Raw genomic sequence first — 21,530 nt, forward strand, 5'->3', positions numbered from 1 at the left:
TGGTAATGGTAAATAACAATATTAATAATAATTATTATTATTATTATAAAACACTTTAAATTTTATAAAATGTTGTCCTTAAACCAACCAAGTATATAATAGAATCATAGCAAGACTATAGGGTCATATAGATAATTTTAATCAACCTGTTCTCAGTGGGAATAAAAAAATGCTTTTATTCACATAGATGGTAAATGCTAAAACCAGTAACCAAACTTAGGTCTTCCGACTGAAGAAGTTTCAGCATTCTTTCCACACTACCATACTGTGTCTTAAACTCAATTTTATTTGAAAAGGACCCATAATTACATCATTATAAGTCTCATAACTTCATCATTATAGCTCTTGGTGACCAAACTCTCTCCACTGATGCCAATAGACAACTTTTCTGCAATTGATAATCTTTTTTTAACATTTTTTTATTTGGAAATGTTCATATTGATGCAGAGAAATTGGATTTTAGAGACACAACATATTCATTTATTATAAAACAAGAGACCTGGAAATTATTTACATGATGAAACAAAAGATTTCAGAACTTCAGTGGAATGGGTAACTTCCATGACACCACTTCATTAGTGATTTCAATACACATATTTCCCCAGAATGTCACTATCTCTAAATAAGAAATAGTCCTTGTCTTCTATAACAACTTTGGTTCCACCATATTCTGGAAGAAGAAATTTATCTCCAACTTTCACACTAACTTGTTGAATTTCTCCACTCTTTCCTTTAGATCCTGATCCAACAGCTACTACCGTTGCCTGTAATACTTTTCCTTGAAATTTTTCTGGAAGCATAATACCTCCTTTGGTAACAGTCTCAGCTGCACTCCTTTCAACCAAAACTCGGTCAAGGAGGGGAAGAAACTTTGTAAAAGCCTGCCCTGCCGTGGCTCCCGCATTGCCCCGCAGCTGTCGCTCTGGCTCAGTCTGTTCCCTCCGTCCGTCCCCGGACGCCGGTAGACTCGGTGCCCCCCAAATGATAGTCTTAAAAAGCTGTCTGGAGGCCTGAGAGGTTAAGTGATTTGCCCAGGATCACATAGCCAGTTGATGTCAGAGGTGAGTCTTAAACCAAGGTCTTCTGGGGGATGACCCTTTTTCCAAAACAAGTAAATAAATAAAGAAAATTCCCATATTTATACAATTTCAATTCAACAGCAATATAATAATATAATTCATATAGTGTTTTAAGATTTATAAAGCACTCTACAAATATCATTTCATTTGCTCTTCATAACAACCTTGGGATATAGGTGTTATTATTATCCTCATTTTGTGGATGAGGAAACTGAAGCTTAGAGAAGTTAAATGACTTTTCCAGACACTCTCAAGTAGTAAATGTCTGAAGCCAGATTTGAATTCAGATCTTCCTTTTTCCAGGCCCAATGCTCTATTCACTGTACTACCTAACAACAACATCAGAACTGCAATAATAACTCATTGCAATTTAATAGCAATAATCCCGGTAGCTTCATGTTTTTTGCACTCTGTTATATGGCCCCAAATTGGACCAATACATGCATTTGGGACAGGTGTCAGGCTATAGTTGCATAGATGCAGGGTAGATACAGTTTTCACAGCCCAGAAAGGTATTGAATCATCATGAGAACTGGGATGGCGGGAGTTCAGGAGCTGGAGAAGATCTCTGAAAGGGAGACGGTAAGAGAGCAGCCCCAACAGAATCTAGTAATAAAGGAAACTTAACATGGGAACTGACCATAAGCTGCTAGGAGCTTTCCATCCTCTCTGCTCTGCCTATACAAAGATTCCACTGTGAACTGACTGGGAAACCCTGAATTTCTTCACTCTGCTTGTCTCTCTGCTTTATCATTGCCTACTCAAATAAAAACATTGTTTTCTCCTGAGTTTTCCTGTTCTTTGATATTTTGCTGACTTGCTAACTTGTTAGTTCTTTAAAAGATGGCTTTTTCTAGGTAAAGATAAAATTGGCCTTAATTGCTTTATTGGGATGTGCAAATCTTGGAGAACAGAGACCGTGCAAATGGGGAAAGTGGAAGAGACTATTTGAATACATAAGGATTTAAAACAGTTCAGGAACTAACCTGGCCTAATAAGAGATTATTCTGGGCTACAAGTTTGAGGAGCTGATATGATTTTATTAATAGCTTGGATTTTTTAAGCTCTAACTTTGCAGAGAAAAGAACCCATGTGGACTCAGGCCAATTTACACTTGGGCTAAAAGGACTATGAGCTAATTTAACTAAAAAAGGCTGAGTATGTTTAACCCTGGCCTAGTCTAGCTTCAGATCTTTCCACCTCCAAGTTCTGGCCCAGGCCATCGCCTTGCACAAGCTGACTACACTCTCCTCTCTTTTCTACATCTACCTCTTGGTAAATCAGTGCATCTCTACACTATCCTCTTCATTGGAATGGCTTGCCTCCTTGACCCTAATCACAACTATTTCTGACAAACCTCACGTTTATTTATACCATGCTGCCTTGCTGACTCATATTCATGTGCTGCTGAATGATGTGTGCTGATTGGGCCTACTACAAATTTACATTATACAATTGTCATTTATGTCCACACCGCAAGCAAAGAAATACTTTTATATTTTTGCGATCAATTTGCTCTCCCACTCCTCACAGGGGCTGCCTCTAAACCTTTTCACCCTTGCTCAAAGCTCCCAGGCCCCCACTGTCCCCAACCTCTCGGGTAAGAACCTAATCCCATTCTTCGTCCAAAAATTTGAAGCCATTATAGGAGAACTCCTCCTCCCTTCCTCCTCCCTTCACATCATTCAGATACCTTCCTCACCCTTGTCTCACATGAAGGTGTGATCAGGTCTTTTTGCTTCCAGTCTTGCATCTCATCCACTCTGCTGCTTCTCACAGAGGCTTTCTGACATAAATTCAAGGAGAATTTCTCTTCCTTCCATTCAGAATTTGCTAAGAAAGATTCACTGGCTCAAGGAAGGAAAAGGAACATAGCAAAATATCTCTGTTTTCTTCAGTTGGAGTTGAATTAGATGACCTACAAAGTCCCTTCTTACTTCAAATTTATTATCCTATGGTTCTTTAGGATACCAGTGCAAAATTAGTCCTAGAATACATATTTGTTATTGTTGTTCAGTGATTTTTGAGTTTTATTAAACTCTTCATGACTCCATTTGAGGTTTTCTTGGCAAAGATACTGAAGCGCTTTGCCATTTCTTTCCGTAGCTCATTTTGCAGATGAGAAAACTGAGGCAAACACGTTTAAATGACTCCCCCAGGGTCACACTAGCAAATGTTTGAGGCCAGATTTGAACTTAGGAAGATAGGTTTTCATGACTCCAGGCCTGGCACTCTATCCACTGTGCCACCTAACTGTCCAGAATACCTATATCATGGTTAATTAATGTCTAGAATGTTTGATAGCCTCTATTCATGATGAATTAGCTTAGATTGAGGTAGCTACTGATGTAGTCACACTCATAGATAATGGCCATACTACAGTAGCAATCAAAACTCCAGAGTGTGTTCAGCCCACATACTGGTACCACAATATTTACTGTGGGTAAGACCGAAGCTTGGGAGTAGCAGTTTCCCCTACTGCCCGAGTTCCAAGTATAATCCAAGGGCATGAGTTTATATAAATTGAACAATGTGTTGTTGAATAGTGGAGAATCTCTATTTTACTTCATTCTCACCATCCCTAGGGTCAACCAACAAATACCTACAGATCTCTCCACAATCCACCTGTTTCTGACCTTGAATGAAGTCCTTTACAACAATCAGATGTTGTGGATCCCAGCATTGGTAGACTTGGGGACATATGCAAATGTTCTGGACTTGGTCTTTGCACAATGAAAACAAGAGCCCATGAAATCCTATGTGTCCTTTGTGGTAATTAATACAATAGATGCAATTTCAGCCCCAACCTATTAACCAACCTATTATAATCCCCTTTATTCTTCATAAGGTAGAATTGTGAAAATAGCTCAACTCAAATATTATCCCAAATTATCTTGGGATCCACTGGCTGACTTGTGTAAACCAATCAGCATGTAGCACACGAGGAAGATGACTTTCCATTCCCAACACTGTCAGAGTACTACCTAGAGCTCAACTACATTACCCTACCACTAAACTCTGAGTCAGAGCTCCCTCTAAAGTGTCAGAATTTTAGGCATACATTTAGCGTGGTGGATGGGAAAGTATTCCATCCACATAAGCCTTACGATTGTGTTATTCAATGAGTCCTGGAAGTACCAGTTCTAGCTAGCCATATAGTAGGCTTAAGGCCTAAACCTTTCTGAGGAATCCCAGATAAAAAAGATTCCTCAGAGGAAGCAAGGTTTAATGGATAAAGCATTGATCTTGGAGTCAGGAGTACCTCAGTTTATTCTGCTTCAAATGTATAACAACTGTATAACTTTTGGTGAGTTACTTAACCTCTCTGGGCCTCAGTTTCCTTATCTATAAAAAGATGGGATTGGACTTGATGGATTCTAAACCCTTTCCAGCTCTAAATATATGATCTTGTGAATAACCAGAAGACATTCATCTACCGCCACACTCCTCTTTTCTTCAACTCAATGCTTTTTGATGATAACAGCAGGGAATCACACGCCTATCCTAAACGTCAACCACATCTGGAACCAGTGACTCTCTGACTTTGATACTTGGCTAGCTGGATCAGCTTATAAGATAATAATATTCCCCTAACTGGACCTTCAGAGGACAGACACTTCAACCTAGATTCAGGGAAAGGATGGATGAAAGGTGGTCTTCCAAATTCAGAATAGTCTGTACCATTTTATGCCCTTATGTTTGTATGATGTCCCCACAGTTTTCCAAAAGTTCATAAGTTCTGTCTCAAAATTTCAAGAGTTCTATAATAGAAAACCTTCTGGAGTAGGTGGAAGTTGTTTCTGCTAGTGAATTGCCTAGGTATCTCAGTGGATAGAGAAATGGGCCTGGAATCAGGATAAACTTGAGTTCAAATCCAGGCTCAGACCCATACTAGCTGTATGATCTTGGACAAGTCACTTAACGTCAATTTCTTAAACTGCAAATTGGAGATGATAATACTATCTACTTGTTATGAGGACCAAATGAGAGAATATTGTAGAATGCCTATCACATAATAAGTACTATATAAATTCTGTTATTATTGTTGCTAGGTGGTGTAGCGGATAGAGCACTGGGCTTAGAATCAGACTTATCTTCATGAGTTCAAAATCTGGCCTCAGATACTTACCAGTTGCATGTCCCTAAGCAAATCACTTAACCCTGTTTGCCTCAGTTCCTCATCTGTAAAAAAAAAAATTGAGCTGGAGAGGGAAATGGCAAACCACTCCAATATCTTTACCAAGAAAATCCCAAATGGGGTCATGGAGAGTTGGACACAACTAAAAAATGATAGAACAGTATTATTGTTATTGACGTGTATGCTCAGGACTTTCTTATCAATATTTCAAAGTTTCTGGGCTGTTATCTAAGACAACATTAGCTATTTTCCAAACTAGATAAAGAACCAAATCAAGAAAGAATGGATAGACTCTCTGGGATATATAGAAGACTAATGAGGTGAGATGAAATTTTAGGAAAGGAATTAACAAGGCAAATGGCACTGCAAGAATGGTGAACAGGATAATTGGAGGAAGGATTCCTCATAGAATTTCTTCTTCAGTTTTGTTGGTGTCTCATTTTTTATACCAATTTCCCATTATCTTCACTGTCCCCTTCCCCCACTAAATTGAGTCTGCCTTTGTAACAGAGAAAAATCCATTTTACAGCCCATGCCATATTTGGCAACTATTGTTCCCCACCAGAAGTACATTTCACTAACTGTCCTCTGGACCTGATAGGTCATTGCAATGAATCAGAGTGAAGCTGCTTCTCACTGTTATTTTCTCTTGTATATTGTAATCTCTGTGCATATTTTTCTCCTGCTTGTGTTTCCTTTCTTCTGCATCAATTCTTCCTCAGATTCTTTGCTTCCTATGGAACAATATTTGATGAAGTTCATATTATAGTATTCTATTCATCTGTTTCCCTATATATGATCGTCTACTTTGTTTCCAGTTTTTTGGTGCTGCTACAAGTATTTTGGCACTTGGAGACTTTTTCTTTCAGCGTGTTACTTCTTTGGGATACATGCTCAGCAGTGGAATTGCTAGGTCTGAAAAACTTGTTGAGTTTTCTCACATCGTTCCAAGTTGATTTCCTCATGGATTTTCTCAGACTATTCTCCCTGCATCAAGAATTCATAATTACTCAACCCTAACAAAGCTCTGCAGATTATTGTTACAGTTAATATCTATTTTCTTTATCACTATTTTGCCATATAATCTATAAACTAATATGTGTGAGAATGTGCATGTATTTGTATATATTTGAGATGGGGGGAAAAGGGGACAGAAAACTATAGCAGAACTGACAATTAGGGCTTGGTATAAAAACAAAGGAGAAGAGGGGTTCTGTAATGCCTTGCTAGAAATCTGACCCTAAAAGGGAAACTACTCTTACTAATTCATTTTTCTCTATTCATTTACCATGTTTCTGCATAAAGTTGTCAACAGGTATAAACAGCCTCTTATATATATTCCAAGCACCTCATGATTCTTCCTTAGCTTACACCACTAATGTATCCTCTAGCTAGGAGCATCTATTATTTTATATCAACAAGTCACACAGTCTTAAAATGAGAACATTTGAAACCTAGTACATGGGGGATTCATACAGCAACCAACTCTAGATTAGTTACATTTTCCAGTTTAATATCCTGTTAAGTGGGAAGACCTCAGTATATAACTTGTCTACACAATCCCCTATATGAGAGCCTTCAATTAGCTTCAGCCAAATATGATCACATGACTTGTAAATATAAAGTACAGGTCCTCAAATTTTCCATTTCCCTGATCATAGATCTAGAGCTGGAAGAGCCATTAGAAGACATATAGTTCAACTCTCTAATTTTAAAGATAAGAAAACTGAGGCTCAGTGGAGTAAAATGACTAATAAGGTCACACAGGTAGATAAACAGAGCTATAAAGAGAAAGATGAAAGATACATGATAGAAAGACAGACAGATGAGAGAGAAAAAGAGAGAGAGAGAGATGATAGGTAGATAGATGATAGAAGATAAATGATAGGACAAATAGATGACAGATTGAGAGAGAGAGAGAGGGAGAGGGAGAGAGAGAGAGAGAGAGAGAGAGAGAGAGAGAGAGAGAGAGAGAGAGAGAGAGAGATTAAGTACTTACTATTGCAAGGCACTGTGCAAAGCACTGATAATACAAATACAAGTGAAATAAAATAAAGACCCTACCATCAATGAGCTTACATTCTAATCAGAGAAGACAACACATAAAAGGAAGCTAAAAAGTAGGTGGCAGGGCATAGAATTTATAAAAGACTAGAGAGCCTGTGTCAAAACAAGAGAAAAATGAATACGGTCGGCCTGAACACTCCCTGAAATGGAAGTTCTAGGCGGGAATGCACTAATATGAAATTAAAGCAATAAAACAGAGGTATCTCCAGGGTTAAAAGGTAGTCAGAGCAGAGGTGTAAAACTCTAAAAAGTCAAGAAAAGGCCCAGAAGAAACATGAATAGGGATGGCCCAGGTGCTTCTTCAAATGGTGATTCTGGGCAAGATTTGGGAAGAGAATTCAGGTCTTCACTGTGCCTTAGTTTCTTTCTCTATCTAGTCCAACCTCTCATTTTATGAATTTGTATGCTTGTCATGAAAAAGAGGTTTCAGATAGATTTCCTCTGTTCTGCTGTAGAAAGGAGAGCTAGGAACAATGGGTCAAAGCTATAAGAAGTTTAATTTTGACTCAAAATAAGAAGAAATTTCTACTAGTTACCCTAATGCCTTAAGTGGTAAGTTTCCTATCATTGGAGAGGTTCAAAAAGAGGATAGATGATATTATAGAGAGGCTACCTAAAACAGATAGGAAGTTCAGAAAGTGGTACAGTGTTCAACTCATTATCTGTTAGCTATTACATCTGATGATGTTTCCTACATCCCCATCCCCCTTGACCTCTTTGCAGCTTTTGTCACCACTCCCTTCTCTGAATACCATTTCTTCATTTGGTTTCTGTGACATTGCCTTCTTCTGGACCTTAGACTCCTTTGATGGATCACCATCTCCCTCCTGTTCCATTAGTGTGGGTGTTCCCAGGATGAGGTATGATCAACATCTAGACACTCTTCTAATTTCTTCTCTATTTACATATATTTTCTCAGAGATCTCACTAGTTCTCAAGATATCAAGCATCATCAATATACAGATGTCTCTCAAGACTAGATATCCCCCTATAATCTCTCTCTTGAACTCTAGTTTTGCACTGCCAGTGGACTGTTAGACATCTCCTCCTGAATGACCCACAAGAATATCAACTTCAGCATGTCCAAAATGAATGATATCTATTATCTCACCCACTATCTTTTCCTCCTTTCCCAAATTTTCCTTACTGTGGGGGTAGGAAGTCACCCATGCTCAGAAGATTAAAATCATCTTTGACTCATTTTAAGTATTGAAGTCAAATGCTAAGTGAAAGGAGTCAGGGACTGTCTTTTGCTTCTTTTTGTACTCAAGGCAATGAGCACAGTGCCTAGCAGAAAATAATTGCTCAATAAATGTTTATTGACACTGACTTTCTCTCTTGAATTATATTGTCTCCAATTGCTTTTTAACAAGCAAGCCAATGAATAATCAATCGAATCTACTATCCCCTTGAGCTATCATCTGAAATCATTCTTTCCTTTCATAGGCAAACTCTGAGAAAAAACTTCATATGGAACATTCACAAACAAGTTATTGAACATTTCCATCTGGATATCCCATAAGAATTTCAAACTTAGATCTAAAATATAACTTATCTTCCCCCCAAAACCTTCCTAGCATTTAATTTCTCTAAGTTCAGGATACAATTACCCTTCCAGTAACTCAGATTCATGGCACCAAAGTCATCCTTGACTCTTCCTTCTTCATGCTTCATATTGTTGCCAAGTCTTTTTTGATCCTATGTCCTTAACATATACTGCATCTATTCCCTCCTATTTAGTTTGCATCACAGCCTAGAGAAAGTAGGGAGTCACAGAATCTTCTTGAGCAATACAATTGTGACATGGTCAAACCTGTGCTTTAGAAATATCAATTTGGCAATTTGGGGTAGGCTGGATAAAGAGGGTGGGCACAGGAAGTTATTTTAATAGTTTAGACAAAAGGTGAAGAGATTTTGAACTATGATGGAGTCTTTGTGAGTGAAGAGATGGAAAGCTTATCAAATCTGTAGATGGCATGAACCTCAGAGTGAAAGATAACAGGTAAGATTACAGAGTTAGAATTCAAAGAAAACTACCAGGTTAGAACAGCGAGCTAAATATAATTAAGAAGAATTTTTAAATGGAAAAATAAAATGTTTTATACTTTAGTTAAAAATGTGACTGGAAAAGTACAAGATGAGGGAGGTATGATTAGTTCACTTAAAAAGATGAAATCATGCTTAGTATGGTTTTAGCATTGAATGTTCTAATTCTTTTGAAACTAGTAATTCATATAGAATTTAAATGGTGGCCCTCTTTGAAACTGAATATATCATTCCTTGACCATGTCAAATAACAAAGGACTTGCAGCACTTTATTAAGATAGTAGCCTCCCATGGGAGAGCACATTAAAAAAATTGGGATGAGTATAAATTCAAGGAAATTAAGTTTAATTTTTTTTCCGTAGAGCTCAACAAAATATTTGTGTGAGTCATTATTTTTGTCTTGCTGTCCATGAGTCCAAGAGTTCTTGTAAAAAGGTAACAATCAACCATTTCTCCAATTAAAACTTCATGAGTCACGGTGGTTATTTACTGAACTAGAATTTAAAATAATAACTATTATTTTCTTTTTTTTTGCAAAATTCAAAAGGAAAAAGACTGTAAAGTCTCAATGAATCTTATTTTCCAGTAATAAAGAAATTCAAGTGATAGTGCTAAACTCTTGAGGAAAATTAGAGGATTACAAACTAGTCCATGAATATCCTCAGATTGATAGATGTGTTTCACTACCGATTTTAAAAGATATGAAAAGTTAAATAATGGCAAGACAATGAATGGTTGGAAATGGATAGCCTGGAAAGTGGGAAATCGTAAACCATATAGGCTCAAAGAGGAGAAAGTACTTTTGTAGTGATTTAGACCAAGCAGGCAGGATTCTTGAATGGACTAATACAGCCTACCTTCCAATTACAGCATTTCTTCCCTCTTGAGAATCATCAGAAGCCAGGAAATTATTAGTCAAGAATAAGTCATCATCTACAGCTTCCAAAGAGTTAATATGATATTGTATATTAATAAGTCATTTCCCTGGTGAGTGCTATGTCTACATCTGAGCAAGGTGATTATTAGAAGCACTTCCAAGTTCACTGGGACATTTGCCTTCAAGTTGGATCATTAGCCAAACCAAAATTCTTTTATTCTCTTCGTGTGATAAAATAAAATCTGCCAAAAACACACGTCAAGTTGCTCTTATTTTGAAAGAGACTCTAATCAGAAATTCTAATTTCTCTAAACTCTAATCAAACAAATTATTAACCAGGAAAACATAAATAAACCAAAAAGTGACTATTTACAAAGGGCCATAGAATTTTTTTAATGGAATTAGCAATGGGAGACTCAGTTCATGGAGGGTTATCTTATTGCTTTTTGAATTCTGCCTTAGTTTCTGTTTCCAGGGAAGAGAATTATGTAATCTCTCCTTAGAAGAAAACTAGAATGCTTTATGTCATTATAGATTGGATATTCTCATTTTGCGTATTGTAAAAAAAAAAAAGCAACAAAAATATTTACACTTTGAAATCACAAGACAAATATGTCCAGGGATGTTATAAAAATTCATATTATTCTAAATCACTTTCCAGTTTACAAAGTGCCTTCTTCCCAATGACTGTAAAGTAAACACAAGTGGTTTGATCCTCATTATACCAAAGTGAGCAAACTACCTCAGAATGATTTTAAGTGGCCTATCTAAGGTCATAAGGCTCACTGGTGCTGAGCCAGAACTGGAATCCACATTCAGTACTCTTTCTACTACCCCACGTTACTGCTAAATCATTGAACAGGTTCTGCTAAAGATTTTTGCAATCTATATTGTACATCTCAAGAGACAAAAATGATGTGACTGACTCCTTGTTAAGAGAACATGTCCTGTGAGATTTACTTTCCCAGCATTTCATGCTATTGCCTTTAATACTCAAGAGCAGAAATTAGACCAAGGAAGAAGAAACATGATTAGAAACACGTGCCTGATTTGAACAGAAGGTGTCCAAAGAGGTTTAAAGATACTGGACCTTCTGGCAGTCTTTCTCTTGTTATTCTTTTTACTTATAGTTGAGCAGGAGATCAGAGACTTGGCAGTGACTCAGCTGATTCCCTTCTCCATATGGATATCAGGAGAACAGAAGTTGTTTGGTTCTGTTCTTTGACGTGCCTCTCTTCTCTTCTAAGTTCAAATCCTTCCTCAGACTCTTATGAGGCATGTCACCCTGGACAAATTACTCACCCTGTCAGCCTCAGTTCCTTTAACTGGAAAATGGGGACAATAGTATCTATATACCTCCCAGTGTTGCTATGATGATCAAATGAAGTAGCATGTAAAGTGCTTTGACAAGCTTAAGGAAGTTTATGAACATTAGCTATTCTGGAATACAGAGGATTGGGGAACATCATGTTTTCTCATCTCTCTGGGCATTAGTGGATAAACTTTGAATTAAAAGAGAAGCCACCAGAGCTCTCTCACTCTCTCTCTCTCTCTCTCTTTCTCTCTTTCTCTTTCTCTCTCTTTCTCTCTCTCTCTCTTTTTCTTCCCTATTAGGACATAACATGTTCACATGATCTCATGTCAAGGTTGGCCAAATGTGGCCCAGAATCATAGGATCGTAGAGATGACAGAGTCATAAGAGGTCATCTACTATAACTCTCATTTTAGAGATGAGAAAACTGAGGTCACAGGAAATAAGATGACTTGCTCACACTTACCACGCAGGTAATAAATAATCTGGTTTAAAACCAGATCCTCTGAGTTCAGATATAGAGCTCATTCCACTGAAGAAAACTGAAGCAGGACATGCAATATTTAGATGATGATGATGATGATGACAACAACTAGCATGTACTATATGATGACACTCGACTAAATTGTTGCTGTTTTCTTTTTTTTTTTTTTTTTTTTTTACAAATATCATCCTTTATACTCACAATAACTTTAGGAGTTAAAGTACTATTACTATTCCCAATGTACTATTTTACTGAGGCAAATGGAAGTTAAGTGACTTGCCCAAGTTCACACAGTTACTAAGTGTCTGAGGCTAGATTTAAACTCAGGTCTTCTCGTCTCTTTGCAACCTAGCCTCCTAGTTTGGGGAAACAGGTTGGCAAGAATGTAGAATGAATGAGAAGTAATATTAAATGAGATTTAAAAAATAAGTTAGAACTAGAATTGAAATCATAGAGAAGAAGCAAGGCATAGCAAAGAGGGTGGAGAATTGCCCGTGACTGGACAAACTGAGAGGACTGCTAACAAGTATTTCCCTAAAAAAGAAGGCAGGTATGGGGCTTGGGGTTGGGGTGAGGGTGAAGCTATGTCAGATACCCCTGGAGACAGGATAACAAGAGGAGAAGCAAGGGCTTGTTCCAATTGGGAAAACAGTTTGACTGTGTTCTGGGGGACCTAAGCTCTGGGCTAGGTGGGGCTTGGGCGTGAGAAAGGAGGACTGATCCTGGCCAAGGATTCTGCATTGCGTCTTCTTCGTTTCCTCATCCTTCAGCAATATTTAGACAGTGGATGGCTCTACAGTGACTGATAGCCCATATTTCCCTCTCCCTTTCTTCCCCTGTACCCCGCTCTCCCACCCCAGCTCTGACACACACACATAGGAGAAAAGGTATGGGGAGAAGGGATGAAGAGGAAGGAAGACAGAATGAGGGTTATGCAAGTCCATGCTGGAACCATGTATTCTTTGGGACACCTCTGAATCTGTCTTTGACCAACTTGGAATTATATTCCTAGTAGTGGTGAGATATCCACTGTCATTCATCTTTCAGAATACTTGTGAATCAAATATTTTGGAGTTGTTTCTGAGAATTGTAGTACTATTTGTAGGATCACAAATTTAGGACCAGACTGACTCTGAGAGGCCATCTATTCTAATCCCCTTGTTTTTTACAAAGGAGGATCATGAGGTCATAGAAAGATTAAATGACTTGACCAAGGTCAAAGAGGTTATAAGGGACAGATAAGACATTAGAACCCAGGTCTTCTGATTTCGGATTAATGCTCTTTCCATTGTACTATATTGCTTTTCCTAATAGGGCTCCTTCTCTATTTCTTTCTTATCTCTCCTAATTCTAGTGACTTCTATTGATCATTTCCTATTTATCCTGCATAGAGCTTTTGTTTGAACATATCTGTTTGAATGTTGTCTCCCTCATTAGATTATGAGCTTCTCCAGAATGGGGACTTTCTTTTGCCTTTCTTTGTATCTTGATACTTAGCATAGTGTCTGGAGCATAATTGGCACTTAATAAATGCTTCTTGACCAACTGATTGATTTTATTGGTTCATCACCCATTTCATACCCATTCACCGTGAGAATTCTCCAAGGCTGTTCCTTGTTCCTTCTTCTTTTTTCATTGTGTAGTATCTATCTCACTTGGTGATCTCATCAGCTCTCAGGAGTTCAATTATCACCTCTATTTGTAAGGAACTGAAAACTCAGCATGTCCAAAACAGAACTCACTACTTTTTTTTTTTTTTTGGCAATTGGGGTTAAGTGACTTGCCCAGGGTCACACAGCTAGTAAGTGTCAAGTGTTTGGTCTGAGACCGGATCTGAACTCAGGTCCTCCTGACTTCAGGACCAGTGCTCTATTCACTGCACCACCTAGCTGCCCCAGAACTCATTACTTTTCAAGGAAATCTTCAGCTCTTCCCAAAGTCTTTATTGTTGTCCAAAAGCACCACCATCCTCCCATTCAGGTAGACACACTAACTCCATGTCCTCCTTGACTCTTCACTCTCTTTTGTCTCACATATCCAATCCATTGCCAAATGTGAACATTTCTATCTTCACAACATCTGTTGTATACATTACTTTATCTCCAACCACATGGCCACAAACTGAATTCTGGTTCTTATTACATCTTATCTGGTCTTTTGCAACAGCTTTCCAACTGGTATCCTAGCTTTAAGTGTCTTCCCACTTCACTCCATTCTCCACTCAGCTCCCAAGGTAATTTTTCTAAAGGATTGGTGTGACCATTTTACCTTCCATAAAATAAACTCTAAGAGATTCTTCTTACTTGTAGGATCAAATAGGAACTCCTCTATTTAGCATTTTAAAGCTCTTCATAACATGACTCATGCCTACTTTTCAAATCTTCCTACACTTTACTTTCCTCCACATATTCTATAATCCAGCTACACTAGCATACTTGTTATTTCTCACATAGAGCACTTCATATCCCATGTCTTTGCATTGACTGTACCCCACACCTGAAATGTCGACCCTTCTCATCTCTGACTCCTAGCTTCCCTTGCTTCCTTTGGAACTTAGCCCATAACTTTCCTTCAATAGGAGGCCTTTCAGAGTCCTCTAGCTGCTAGTACTTTCTATTCTCATATTACCTTCCAATTATTCTTTATATATCATGCATCTACCTAGTTATTTTCATGTTGCCTTCCCCACTGGAATGCAAATTCCTTGAGGGCAGAGACTGTTACTACCTTTCTTTATATACCTAGAGCTTATCACAGTTTTTATTTACATCAAGCTTGCATTTGAAACTTTTTTCCCACCACTCCTACTTCTGCCCTTGGGGATCAAAAAAAAAAAATCCACTCTTTTTTTCCATGAGAGCTCAGCTCTCATGCCCTTCATACATCTTCTTTTCTCTAGAGTTAGCATAGGCTCATAGACTTTGAGCTGTAGGGGACCTTGAAATCGTCTTGCAGATGAGGAACCTTCCTCTCAGAGAATGCTTGACAGTTTGTAAACACTTTAAAATTACTTGTTGAATGACTCCTTCTATAATTTTTTTTAATATTTGTATTTTTTTCTTATTAAACTAAGAAATCTTCATCCACGTCATATGCTTCATTGTGTCATTAAATACCATTCTCTGTTTCTGTAGCAAACTTTTAAGTTATTATTTATGTTTAGTGGGACTTAGCCTACCAGGAGAAGCTTTGTTGTTCAGTTGTTTCAGTCATATCTGACTCTCTGTGACCACATTTGGGGTTTTCTTGGAACAGATACTGGCATGTTTTGCCATTTCCTTCTCCTACTCGTTTTACAGTTGAGGAAATTGAAGCAAACAGGGTTAATCGACTTGTCCAAGATCACACAGTTAGTGAGTGTCTGAGGATGGATTTGAACTTAGTTCCTCCTAAATCCAGAGCCTAGCACTTTATCTGCTGTGCCACCTACCCATTCAACCAGGAGGTTGGGCAAGAAAAATTCCTAGGTAAAACAATTATTGGACCTTAATTTATTACCTGTTATGGCATCATTAGCACATAATCCTTCTAGGGGAAGTTTACAGGTAATCAGATAATTAATGGGCAAAATTAGAGAGGGCCAGTAATAATATATGATTTATATTTGTTTGTTCTCTACCACTCTGAAGCTTTGCTTCAATTTTGCTAATTGCTTATTACTGTCAAATTACTGGGGAGAAATAGGTGGACATTACAAAGAGTAAAATTTAGGTTTGCATTAAGGGAGTAAACCCTGACAATTAATACTATCTCAAAGTGGTTGTCTTGGGAAGTTATGTTTCCCTTTCCAGAAGTCTTCAGTCAAAGATTGGATGAGTATTTGTTGTGGAGGTGTTAGAAGGAATTCTTACTTAGGGATAAATACCTTTAGCAACCTTGGCATGGTTCCCACACTTCTTGTATTCTTTTTCACTCACTTTCCCATGGCCTAAAAATTCACCTGTGCTTTCTCTTCACTTCTCTTCCATTCCTTTTCCTTGCCTCTTTTTATTCTCAGTTTCCATGACTATGTTCCTATTTTCATGTTCTGACTAGGTCAGCCTCAGGTCAATTGCTTGGAAGGCAGCGACATTTACCCCAGTACCTTACTGAATTGATAGCTTATCCCACCGTGACATCATGACACAGAAGACTCACAGAGTAATGATTATGTGGTCATCCATCCATGCTTTCTCAGGCACACAGTTGCAACAAGACAAAACAAGATTATTAATTTAGTTTGTGACTATTTGACAGAGCAAAGCTAACACCCAAATTTGCTATTCTAGAATTAGTCAATAAAAGCATTTATTAAGTGTTACTATGTGCTAGACACTGTGCTGTGATGTAGATGCAAATTGACATCTTTTGTAAAGCAAAAGAAGCCAAAAGAAAGATTGTATCTTTCCTCTAGCATCTTATATCCTAATGGGGTAACATTACTTAAAAGGGAACTGAAAATCAGGGAGAGGAGAAGGAATGATGCCAGTCAGGGTAGTGAAGTTAGGACAGCCAGAAGCAGAGGTGAGAGAGGAATGTAAGCTGTCCAGCCAGGCCCATTCCCCAGAATGGAGCCCTCAGAAAGAACTCGATAATGAGAGCAAGGGGCCATAGGGTGGAAGGATATTTCAAGGTGAGAAAGCCACAGACACTGAAGGAAGTTCCACAATCACATAAAATATATTTCAGATTTTTTTTTCCACAGAATCTGAGGAGGATAGGATTTCAAAGGTCATCTAGTTCAAATGATTGAAATTCCTATCTGCTGCATAACCACAAGTGGTAATCCAGATTTTGCTTAAAGACTTCCAGTGATGGGGAACCTACCACATCCCAAAACAGTCCATTTCACTTAGAGATAGCTCTAAGTCTACATTTGAAACTTCTTCCCATCACTTCTAGTTCTGCCCTCAAAATCCAACAGACAAAAAAAAGTCAACTCCTTTTCCCCATGAGAACGCTTCAGATATTGAAAAATTAGCTATCGTGCCCCTCATGTTCAGTTATTTTCAGTCATGTCCAACTCTTCACATGACCCCATTTGGATTTTTCTTGGTAAAAATACTGTAGTGGTTTGTCATTTCCTTCTCCAGCTCATTTTACAGATGAGGAAAATGAGGCAAATAAGGCTAAATGACTTCCCTAGGATCATACAGCTAGTGTCTGAGGCCAGATAAGAACTCAGGAAGATGAGTCTTCCTGACTCCAGGCTCAGCGCTCTATCCACTGTGCAACCTAGCTACCCATAAGTTTTCTTTTCTCCAGGCTTAACATAGGCTCATAGACTTAGAGCTATAGGGGACCTTGAAATCATCTAACCCAAGTTCCTCATTTTGTGAAACCTGCATCTCAGAGAGGTTAAGTGACTTGCCCCATATCAAAGAGATAACAAGGGGCAAATTTAGTATAGAAACTCAAGTTCTCTGACTCCAAACCCAGTTCTCTGCTGGTTGTCTTGACTTTTGCCCTGTCACTGGACTTCAATGACTCAAGAAGAGAGAGTGAGGCTGATGACTTTGTGCAACTCTGCCTCACTTAAATACAATTTATACCCAAGTCCAGATACCACCCTGTTATGTCATTGGTCCTCTTCAAAAAAGGAGAAACAACAACCCTTTCATGTCCTTTTGGGCCTGATTATTTAGGCAGGTGTAAAATATTGCATTGATCACACTCAGTTTTATTACAGATTCACCTGAAACTTCTGGAGCGTCAAGTTCTTTTTGAATCCTGACTGTCAGCAAATGTGTTCACTGTCCATCCCAGATTCATGTCATCTGCAAATTTGATAAGCATCCCAGCTGTGCCTTTATCCAAGTCACTGCTGAAAATATAAAACATGGTTTTGGGAGACTACTACTTGATTTTGGCCCAAATTTACATTCACCAGTAAAAACAGCACCTCTTTGTTCATGCCCTGTTTTGTTGAAGACAAAGTACTTCCCAGTGTTCATAATTAATACTCATTGCTGCCCCTGTTGAGGTATGCCTCTAAAAATCCACGGAGAATCTATTCTGATGCCATGTGGATTTCATAATAAAAAAGGGGCTAATGTAAAACAATGTAGGTCCAATTTGTGAAATAAAAACCGCTAATAAAAACTGTCAATTGGAAACAGAAATAAGCACTGAAATTCCTTGTGTGGGAGACAGCTATGAAGATTCAAATAGAATTGGCGATGGAATGATGAAGAATCATATTCACAGAAAGAACTGTATATTTTTTGATTCAATGAGATGATCAGTGGTTAGAGGATGGTACAAGGAGCATTCATCTGTGAAAACGACTTCTTCCCATGATGCACTATATGCAATTTGTGTGTGTGTATAGCACACATATGTGTGTGTTTATGTGTGTATAGGTTTTTTAATACACACTGTCAGTTGTCCAAACCTGTGCCTTCATCTATGTGGGGAAATTCAAATCTGTGGCAACTCCTTCTGCTGATATTGATGATGTTCATCAACTTTTCAGAAACTTACAGTTTTCTAAGATTGTCTAGGGCACTGAGCCAGGAAGTGATGTGCCCCTTGTCTCACAGCTTAAACTCTGCTCTCCCTGATTACATGGCCAGCTCATGTCTTATACTTAAATATTCCTTGAAGTCTAACCCCTCCACCCATACGCTCCCCCCAGAAAAAAAGTTCAACAGGTGGAATGCACTGACGGGATTATAAACTCTTAACTACACTGTCAAGTGCCCCTCAATTAAACTTTTCCCTGTCTGCCCCCATGATAGATTGCTCTCTCTCTCTCCCCCTGTTTTCCCTTGTTTCCTTCAAGTCCACACTAAAATCCTACCTTCTACAGGAAGCCTTTAGCAATCCTTGTTAATTCCAATGTCTTTTCTTTGTTGATTATTTCCAGTTTTCCTGTATATAGCTTGTCTGTACAGAGTTGTTTGTGTTTTGTCATTCTCATTAGACTGGGAGTTTCTTGAATGTAAGGCCAGTATTTTCCCCTTTTGTGTATTCCTAATGTTTAATACAGTATCTGACACATAGTAGGTGCTTCAAAAATGTTTATTGACTGCCTGACTTGAAGCTCCTTGAGGGCAGGGATCACATTATATTATTTTAATAATTCCCAGCCCTGCTGTAACACTTTCCTGCTGATATTCATTCAGTATTGATTCTTCACCACACTGGACTAGGAAAGGAACAACATGCCTGGTCTTTGAGAGAGCTTACTTTTCCACACTCAATACTTAACTTTGCCTTCAAGCATTATGTATACAGGCCTGAACTACAAGCCAGTTTGTTTAATTTCTTTTCAGATCATTTATATTTGTGTACAGCTAATACATGATACTTAAATTACCAAAGAACTTAAAATACCAGATTTTGATAATCCTTAGGTGGCTATATGCAAAACAGATGTTCTATTATACTTTCCAGATGGTGGCTTTAAGCACAATTAATTAAAGACAGTGCTTGCATATCACTTAAGTACACATTTAAAGCTATGTCAGAGCAAAGGGAAAATGAGTGAAAGCCAGGACTACTTTACTGCAAATTGAATTGCCACGAGAAATTATGTTCACATTTTTTATGCCAACAATAGGAAGAATTAAAAGAGAAACTGGAGAAGGAATAAGTGCTCAGTGGAGGTAGGACTACACTAGGAGTTATAAAACAAATTCTGTTCATAACTTCACCTTTCACTCCCTTGACCTTGGCAAAGTGTCCATTTTCGAGACACACAGCATCTTTATTAGGGCAATATAATATATAAATCAACAATTAGAAAGGTGGTAACTTGATATCTCACTCACTCTTTTTCAAATACATGCAGATTGTTGGGAGAGAAAAAAAAACACATGTGTACATGACCAGATTGTTTTAAAACTGTCCATATGTCTTCCAATCTTGCAGCATATCACATGCTGATAACTCTCTTCCCCCTCACTGGTCCTCAGTCTTCCCATATGAGAATTAGAAATGAGATATAGATATAGATATAGATGATATAGATAGAAGTGCACAGATATAGATAGGTAGAGATAGATACAAATGCAGTTACAGATATTGATATAGATAATATAGATAGGGATAGCAATAGGTAGAGATTGAGAGGGAAATAGAGATAGAAATAGTGATAGGTAGATGGAGATAGATAGATGGCAGATAGATACAAATAGACATACCTCAACCTACACCCCAGATGTGTAGCCTCCTTCTAAGCTCAGCTCATTCATCCCCTTCCAGTGATAGCCTTTACCAAAAGCCATCATTGTAAGCTATCTCTCTCCTCGAATTATCATAGTATCATAAATATAGAGCTGGAAGTGACCTTCAAAGTCACAGTCTAAGTCTCTTATTGTACAGATAAGAAAACTAAGGCTCAAACAGGTTAGGTCACTTGTCCAAGCTCAATTACTTGAAACTGGGGACTGTTTTATATTTGGTGATTTATATCCTTAGCACCAGACATAGTACCTTGCATGTAGTTGGTGTTTAACAAATGCTTCTTAAATTGAATGGAGTATACCAATTACTGAGCAATCATCAAAAGTGCATGATATTCAATCAACTTATAAACATGCAAATCCTTATCATCAAATTAAATTCACCAATGATTACTCCTAATCCTGTTGTATGATCAATACAATAACATCATATTTCATTAAATGAGTTTATTTCAGGGCTTATAAATGAAAAGCAACCAAGGACAATTCTAGTGGACCATGAACATACTTTTCCACAAATGAGGCCTTTTCAAATCTCTATCACATTCAGGGACCAGCAGCATATTCAACAACTTTTATGTGAAGAGAATGTACTGGAAAGCTGTATTTCAGTAATTAAATGAAGAATCCCTTTCAAATCAGTGAACATTTATGGAGCACCTTCCATCTACAAGATATTATGATGAACCCTGGCTTCTTGTGTGACATAGTCACAGGATTGCAAAATTCACCAGATAATAAGAAATGGAAAAATCCATTGACCAACTTATCTGTGAAATTCAAATTTTGCATATGGTTTCACAAACTTTGTCCCATGAATTCTTAATGTTCTCTGTGGTGTGAATAGGGGTTGTGTGAGGAGATTTTTAAGACTAAAAATGCTTTTCTCTCTAAATCTCAAACCATTTCAGAATTTACGATCTCATCCATGTAGCTACTACTTCCAATGGTTCAGATCATAATCTATTTATGCCTTCCCATCCTAAGTAACCTTTGCCTGTAACCAAGTATCTGCCCAAAATACTTGGAGTGTTCTGTTACCCCTCTTCACTTTACTCAGAGATCTGCTGAAGACAGCTTGAACTAGTTCAGGAAAGTTGATTGTTAAATTTTCAGTGTGAGAATTTACACATTAGAAATCAGTGAACATTACAAATGAGGGCTTTATTGTTTTGTTTATCATGACCAGACATTTCTAATATGAAACAATCTTAATTTCCTTTATTTTGCTATAAAATTTCTCCTAACTTTCCTTATCTTGATGATATTCCATTTCCACCCAGTCCCATGGACTTTCATAATAGGTTCTAACCATGTATTTTAAATCCTTAAATCTTCCATGCACAAATTAGTTTGCAA

The 21,530-nt window shown here is 37.8% G+C and overlaps 1 pseudogene; it reads right to left on the reverse strand.

Annotated features, from left to right (window-relative positions):
- Window positions 1-584: 584 nt before the first annotated feature.
- LOC114034310 lies at window positions 585-1,443 on the reverse strand (annotated as a pseudogene).
- Between the last annotated feature and the right edge of the window lie 20,087 nt (window positions 1,444-21,530).

Source organism: Vombatus ursinus, unplaced genomic scaffold (genome assembly GCF_900497805.2).
Source record: "Vombatus ursinus unplaced genomic scaffold, bare-nosed wombat genome assembly UNPS02008961.1, whole genome shotgun sequence".
NCBI classification, from domain to species: Eukaryota; Metazoa; Chordata; class Mammalia; order Diprotodontia; family Vombatidae; genus Vombatus; species Vombatus ursinus.